Source organism: Buceros rhinoceros, unplaced genomic scaffold, assembly GCF_000710305.1.
Source record: "Buceros rhinoceros silvestris isolate BGI_N320 unplaced genomic scaffold, ASM71030v1 scaffold19220, whole genome shotgun sequence".
Lineage (NCBI taxonomy): Eukaryota > Metazoa > Chordata > Aves > Bucerotiformes > Bucerotidae > Buceros > Buceros rhinoceros.
In genome coordinates, this window is record NW_010389623.1 from 107,337 (window position 1) to 115,001 (window position 7,665).

The window sequence follows — 7,665 nt, forward strand, 5'->3', positions numbered from 1 at the left end:
TGTGCTGGAGAGACTGGAAGACAGGCTGCGAGGTTTCCTTGCCTTCTGCAAGAATGTAGCTGGACTTCCCTCAATCTTCTGCTCTGTGGTCATGTTTTATAATCTTTTGTTAAAATCCTGGGATCTTTTGTCCAATTTTTTCCCTGTATTTTTCTTGATGTACAGTTCTCAAAGCACAGTGCAGTACTTCAGCTGCGCTTTGTTGATGCCACACGGAGCAGAGGGATTTCTTCACATCCAGCTGACAGCTCTCCTGTTTCTCTTCTGCACTTTGGTGCCCAGCTTATTCGCAGCAGGCTGTGACTCCATCTAGCCTCTGAACCTTTTTGAGGAATCGCCCTGTTAGCGATTTCTCATCATGTATTGGTGCAGTTCAGTGTCCTCAAACTACATAACTTTACATTTCTCCTTGCTGAATTGCCAGTGCTTTCCAAGTCATGTATCCAACCTGCCAAAGATGTTCATTTTCACCAGTGCACTAATTCTTTGTTTTCATTTGAGATCTGCGTGTGCATTTAATACATCTTCTCTGTTCCATCCCCCAAGTGGTAATAAAAATATTGACTGTTAGGTCCAGGATCAGTCTTTGAGGACCTTTGATAATATATTCTCGCAGACTGATTTTTGCACCCTTTGAGATGTTTTTCTGAGTTTGCTTATTGAAATGTTGTGGAAATGACATTGGAACTCTTAGTATCTCTCACAATATCTACTGTTTTTCTTCTGTCCCCAAGAGCTGTTATCCTGAAAAAGGAGGAAACAATCAGTTTGACCGAGAGCAGCAGCCAGCATGGATTCGTCAAGAATAAATCACCTCCATGCGGTCAGGTAGCCACTTAGAAATCATCTGCTTGTTCCTTTGAGGGGGAATTGAAGTTAGTTCATTTTCATTTTTACGATGTTTGTCCTTTCCAGGCTTCTGCGGTTTTATCCATGACTTCCTGAACAAGACTGAGTATCTTTCAGGAAAAAATACAACCATTTTTCTGTTATTATAAACTTTGTGATGATTAGCGTCAGCCCAGTTACTTTGAAAAGCCTAACATAGCCAACGAATCCCTAGTTCATGTTCCCTTGCAATATCTTGTGTTTGATGTGTTAACTGCTCTCTTACAGCTGACTTTTGTAAAGACAGAAGGAACTGGTCACTTGTATCAGATTTCAGTCTTTTTCTCCCTGTCCCTTCCTTTGTCTTCCTCCTTCAGTTTAATATCAGGGTCTTAAACGCAAGGTGAGATTCGGAAGGTCGTACTGCAGTTCGGTGTAATTATGTGTAGATTCACTGTCATACTAAGATCAGAAATTCAGTATCAGTAGTGAGTAATGCCCTTCTTTTTTTCACTGTAAGTACCAGCAATTCAGATCGCTCAGTTCGTCAGTAGATGTAGATCAACATCTCGGTGCAGCCTAGGAAAGCGCAGAGGTTGCAGGTCACATTTGCGAGGCATTCGCAAACTTAGAGAGAGTTTCCAGAATGCTTGGTTTTAGTCAGCACCGCTGTTTCCTCACCTCTGTGAGCAAGGGAGCCACACCAGTGTTGTAATACAGCTGAGGGAATGCTACAAGCACACTGACAGTAGGTGTGAGGGGTTTTTATGTTATTGCCCACTAGCTTGCATGTTCTCTGGTGTGATTCATGGTATTCACAGAATGGGAGAGCAGCTGCAAAGAGATTAGTTTAGAAATCTCATCCAATTGTGCCATGAGGAAATCACACGTAAGAGACAAAGAATGGAAACAGTTGCTGTACTTCAGGCTTACTGTAAAACCTTCACAAGTCGCAAAAAAATACAATTGTCATGGACCGGGAAGTCGGGAAAGAAGGGAGGGGATCTGGTGTATCTGTAGTGCAACCACACTGTCAGGATTTTAACTTGCCATGATTTAGGGCACCTAGCTGTAAAGGAGGTACCTGCATTAGACCTCCCAGGTTTCCAAGGCTCCCTCACCCTCTACCAGTCTGTTAGCTGAGTTTTCAAAACAAGCCTGTGCATTTGAATTGAGGAATTTCTTGTCTGCCAAAAAAAAGTGCAAGATTTCTTTCCTTCCTCTTCATCCTCCATCCCTGCCAACAAAGCACTGTGTCATCTTTCTCATAAACAAGAAGTGTTTGGTTTAGAAGCCATGCCGAATGCACAGTTATTCTGGATTTTCAGCACTATTTGAGATGAGCGTGTCGCTTTGTCTAGTGTTCTAGCTGAGGTTCTAGGTGTCTCCTCTATCTCCATAGGCTATTTATTTACCTGTAGATCTTGAATACTTTGAATGTGACAATGAATAAATAAATACATAAAATCCCTCTCAAGACTGGGGTCAGAACAGGGGCAGGAGAGAGGGAGAAATAGGTCTCATTTTTAACAACAATAAGTTTGTTAGTTGTTTGGGGGGCTTTTTTACTGGACTGGTGAGATACATCCGGAGCGGTGAATCCACTTCTGGGCTCCCCAGTACGAGAGAGACATGGAGATACTGGAAAGAGGCCAGCAAAAAGCCACAAGGGTGATTTAGCCCTTGGATCATCATCAAACAAGGAGAGGTGAGAGCTGGAACTGTCCAACCTGGAGAAGAGAAGGCTCAGAGAGAGCTTCTCAGTATGTATAAATACCTGACGTGGGGACAGTACAGCAGACTGATCCAGACTTTTCTCTGGTGCCCAGTAACAGGACAAGAGGCAATGGGCACAAGTTGAAATAAATAAAATTCCATTTAAACATAATATAAATCTTTCCTACTGTGAGGGCAACTGAACCCAGGAGCAGGTTGCATAGAGAGGTTGTGGACTTTTCATCCTTGGGGATGGTCAAAACCTGACTGGCCACAGCCCCTGGCAGCCTGCTCTAGCTGACCCTGCCTTGAAAAGGAGGAGTTGAACTAGATGAACTTCAGACCTTCCCCTCCTCAGGCTCAACTATTCAACAGTTTTTGCAAACTTGCCATTGATTGTGAGAGTCATAAATTTGATTTAGACAGTTCATGCCCAGACCTGCTGTCTTCAATCAGAAGTTCCAGTAAGTTTCTTTCAGTGTTTCCTTTAGGTATTGGATCCTTGCCCATGTCCTTTTCTGTGAAGTTTAATTCCTATCTTGCGTGCATTGAGAATTTTCCATTATTGATTTAACAGAGGTTCAAAAGGTGTATTCTACTGTTTGTTTCCTAAAAACTCCTTCCTTCATGGTCAGTCTTGGCTTCCAAATCGGTAACCTTTTATACCCTTCTGATGTGTTTATATTATCCTCTTTCACATTTGGCCTCTTGCTTGCAAAGAGCTGGAGTGGAAATCCCAAACTCCAGACACGCAAACACAAGTTGACATTTTCCGAACCTGTAGTCCACAGCTCTTGCTTCAGAAAGGCTCTGCCTTTGCAAACGTGAAGGGTCCTGCACTGCTTACATTGGGGTCTGAGTTTGTTACCTGCCTCTTGATCAGACTCACCTTGACTCACGAGCAATTGCATCAGTGATTAGAGTAACTGCACCAGTATGAACAACTGATAGCTACAGGTTGTACTGGTTTGGTGCACTGAAGAGATAATTGGCTGTTGCAGGTTGTGGTGCTAGTTCAGATGCTCCCTGCTCTCCTTATTGGCTGAGCTTTCGCTATTCAAACCATGCCTGTTTGGAAATAGGTGTTTAATGACGTGTTGATTGATTAAGGCAAGTTTTGAACCACAGCCTGTTGGTGGACGTCAAGTAATGGGATGGGGTTGGGTGTGCTGGAACCTCACTCATTGTTTTATAGCTTAGATTTTTAGTCAATATACCTTTCAAAGGTTTGGTTTGGGGTTTTTTAATGCACTTTAAAAGTTGTGTGATCATTTTAATTATTATTTAAGTACATAGCACAGCCTTAAACTCCAGCACTGCATCAGGCCTCAGTTAGCCACTTCAACCCAGGCACGTCCAATCGGTGACTGCCTAAAAGTGCAGGTGACTGTAACTTGCTGGTCCTTGCACAAACCGTTTGAGACAACTCAGACACAGAACCAGGCCTGCCTGCTTGCTCATTCTTTGTCAGCCACAGGAGAGGAAAACATTATTTAAATGTGGAAAAGAAGAAAGAAGAGCGCCGGTGGAGTCTATAGCCTGTGACCATTGCAAGTGGCTGTACAGGTAACCTGAGGCTGAGATTTTTAGCATACCCTACCCAGGGCTTTCTCCATGAAATCTCGGGGTTGTCGCATTGAAACAATGTCAAAACAGTTGCACTGTTTGCACAAAGCTTGTTTTGGTTTGTGGTGGCACCATCTCTAGAAAAACTGCAGGGATGCCCGTGTGTTATGAACAGAGCCACAAAAGCACAGTGCTTATGAGCCACGGCACTCTTATCTTCCTCCAGCTGAAAGCTGCATAGAGGAGACTGGCACTTGGCTTTTGAAGTCCAGTCAGACATTACCCTCTTCTAATACTAAGCCTCATAACAGTATTAACACCAGCCTGTAGACAAAATGCTCAGAGATTCAGAAGAATTGTTGAGGAGATGCACAAGCATTGAGGTCCTTTTCTGTCGATGCTGGGGATATTATGTGCCCCTCTGGTTAGAGAAGCAGCTCGAGAGATCAATTTTGTGAAAATGTGTTACGAGTTGTTATCTGTTAGTGCTATTTGGTTTTGGACTATTCCAGCAAAACAGAAATACTTGCAAGTACATGTAGTGCAGGCATCCCTGTGGGGCTTGACCCAAAATCATTCAGTTGCCAGACTCTAAACAAGGTCCAGGTAAAAACTTTGGTGACTGCAGGAACTAGGTTGTTTAGAGCTGCTGGGAGCGCAAAGGCACAAGCTGACTGCAGGGAGGAGTGAAAGGTAGCACTTGCCTGCCTTTCTAGGCTCTGATGATGGCTTTTACTGCTCAAGTATTTCCCAACACTGTTGCTGCCCAGCGTGCGTAACAGCTGATATCAATGCACGCAAGAGAGGACGGCAGAGGCAGGAGGGAGAGTGTTCTCGTGTGGTTTTGCAACACTGCACATTTGATGTTCTTCAGCTGTGCTAAGAGGAAGTGGTGGTTCAGTTTTGCTGCCATTTCAGGAAGGATAAAGCTCCAGTAAACTTTTCCTGCAAGAGTAACCTGGAAACCACAGGGGTAAAAATGAATGTTTACCCACCACCTGTCAAAGATGACACCAGGTGACAAGGCGAGCGCAAATCCTGAGTTGAGGAGAAAGGCAAGACCAGTGCAATCCCCACTCTGCAGGAGTTACGCTGGTCAGCACTTGCTATTTTTAACCCCCAATAGTTATTCTTAGGAATTAAAGACCTTGACATTTTGTAGGAGGGCGTACGGTGCCATGTGACTGGTGTGCGTAGGTACAACAAAACAAATCCTCAAAAAACAGTTCACAAAATAAGTTGTCTCTCATTCTTTGGGTGACGGTGATGAGGTGGTTGTGCTCGTCAATATTTTCCACTGCACATAGTGCCTCCCCAGGACCTGTCACCTTGCAGAGTTTAGGGGATTCCACATCTGGTTATCAAAGGATGGATCTTGTGTGGGAGGGGAAAGCCTGCCTGCACCCCACACTGACTCCTAGTCTCAGCCACAGAGATTCATCCACGAAGATGACTTAGTGCACATAAGAGTCTCTAAAACACCTTGGTCTAGTCCACCGCTTTGCCTCGGTGACTCTTTCAAACAAATTCCGCCTTACTCCGCTTTCCAAACCCTCTCTGCTCAGTGGTGAGTGCTGCAGAGCTGACCCCTCTGCAGGGAGATTAATTCCTGCTCTGCACATTGTATAAATCTTTTGGGCTGTCAAAGACCTCTCATGGGTCCAGGCAGACCACCAGGCACAATCTGTGTCTGGAGTATTGTGGAATATCTCTTGTAAGAAGACTGGCTCTGAAAAGGTGTGAAACTTCACAGGTGCCACATGGGAAAGTGGTGGTGTTACCTCTGAAGAGGAAGTGCCTTTGATGATCACTCCTCTGTGATACCTGAGAAGGTACCTGAAGAAGCAAGAGCAGCAATTTTATGGTGCTTTTGGGGCCAAGCTCTGTGTCTTGGTGGTTAGAGGCACTCGACTAGTGTAGCCAGTGTCATGGGCTTTGGGCCCTGCCCCAAGAACTGTTCTTGTGTATCAGTGTGATTGGAATAGGGCAAAAGTGGGCTCTGAAGATCAGCAAGTAGGAGAGGGGGAGGGCCTGGCCTCCTAAGTCCCGTTAAAAAGAGATTATTTGTGGTTTTAAAGCTATTGTAGAGTCATGAAGGAACTGTCAAAATTCTGCTTTATAAAAAAAGAGAAGTGGAGGCTCAGAGTCAGAGACTTTTTTGCATCATCCACTTCTAATAAAGACTAAAATCCCTCTAGTTTTAGCACAAGGAGAAGCAGGTGTACCTGCACATGCATGCCTATTGCCTGCTATTCCCAAGTTTCAGATTCCTCGCAAACCAATCCATTCCTCCACTTAAGAGTAATTAAGAGCGTTAGACTAGATCCCCATGGACCTCATTAATGAATTTTGTAATTAAAGTAAATGAAAAGACTTTTATATCTTCCCAGTTCTTCCAACCATTCACAGATGTAAGTTTTAACAATGTTTAGACCTCGTGCTCTCTCCAGGCAGTTGTGTTTGGTGTGATGCCCCCCCTTCACTTGCAGCAGTGAAGCACAGACAGACTTCCTGCACATCTCTGCTTCGCTGCTGGTGTGGCAGGGGACATGTCCCTCATCCTAAGAATCATCTCATGTGCGATCACAGTTGGCATCTGTTTGATCCTTAACTACAGGTACAACTTGTCCCTCTCAGGTGAAGGTGTGCTGGCCTCGCAGGAGAGGATGTATGATGCTGGAGAGCTGTCACTGGGAAGGAGACCTTCTCTACTGCTGTGTCCAGGTGGGCCTGCACCAAGGTACCCAAACATGGTGCCCGCCACGTGTGTGTAACAGGTGCTGTTTCAGCGGATCACTCAACTGCCTGGAAAATATGGTATGTTTTAGGGGTCATGCCATGTTGTAAGGATGAATCTGGAAGATGCAGTCTGCTGGTAGACTTCTGCCCCGCTCACCTCTGCTCTTGCTCTTCTGGCTCCTTGCTTTGACTGTCCTGTTGTGACATGTGAGGGGCAGAGGTGGGTTTTTGCAAAGTGCTCAAACAAGTCTCATGCCATTAAGGATTGGGAAGTGCTCTAATTTTTGTTTTCTGGGGACCCTTCGCCAGGTCCCTTACAGGGCTTTCTCAGTGTCTCTGGCAGTGTAGAGCAGTCAGTGCTTAAGGAGCAGTTCCTAAAAAGCACCTAGTAGGTGCATCTTCTGAGTGACAGATGTTCCTGCTGGTAAGGGTCATCTACTGCTGAAGTTTAGGGGTCAAATTAGGACTGGTTTTGGTGGAGGGCAGAAAGGCCCCTTATCCCAGCAGCCAGGATCAAAGGAAGATCCCTTTCCCTCCAGAGATGTCTGGTTCCCATCTTCAGGCTGTCATTGGGGGTGGCATGTGGGAAAGCTCTCTCCATCCACCTGAAGAGGTAAGAACAGAAAGTGGAGCAGGTGCTAAGATCAGAAGAGGAGCTGAGAACCATTAAATTAGATCTGCATCACTGAGGGCAAGTTCACGTGGTAGGAAGAAGGAGTAGGATGCTCTTTTAGACTGTGCTCAGCTGAGGTGTGCATGAGTCACTTCACATCCCTACAAGCCCCCCTTTCTCTTGGTAGATGATGTTCTTCCTCA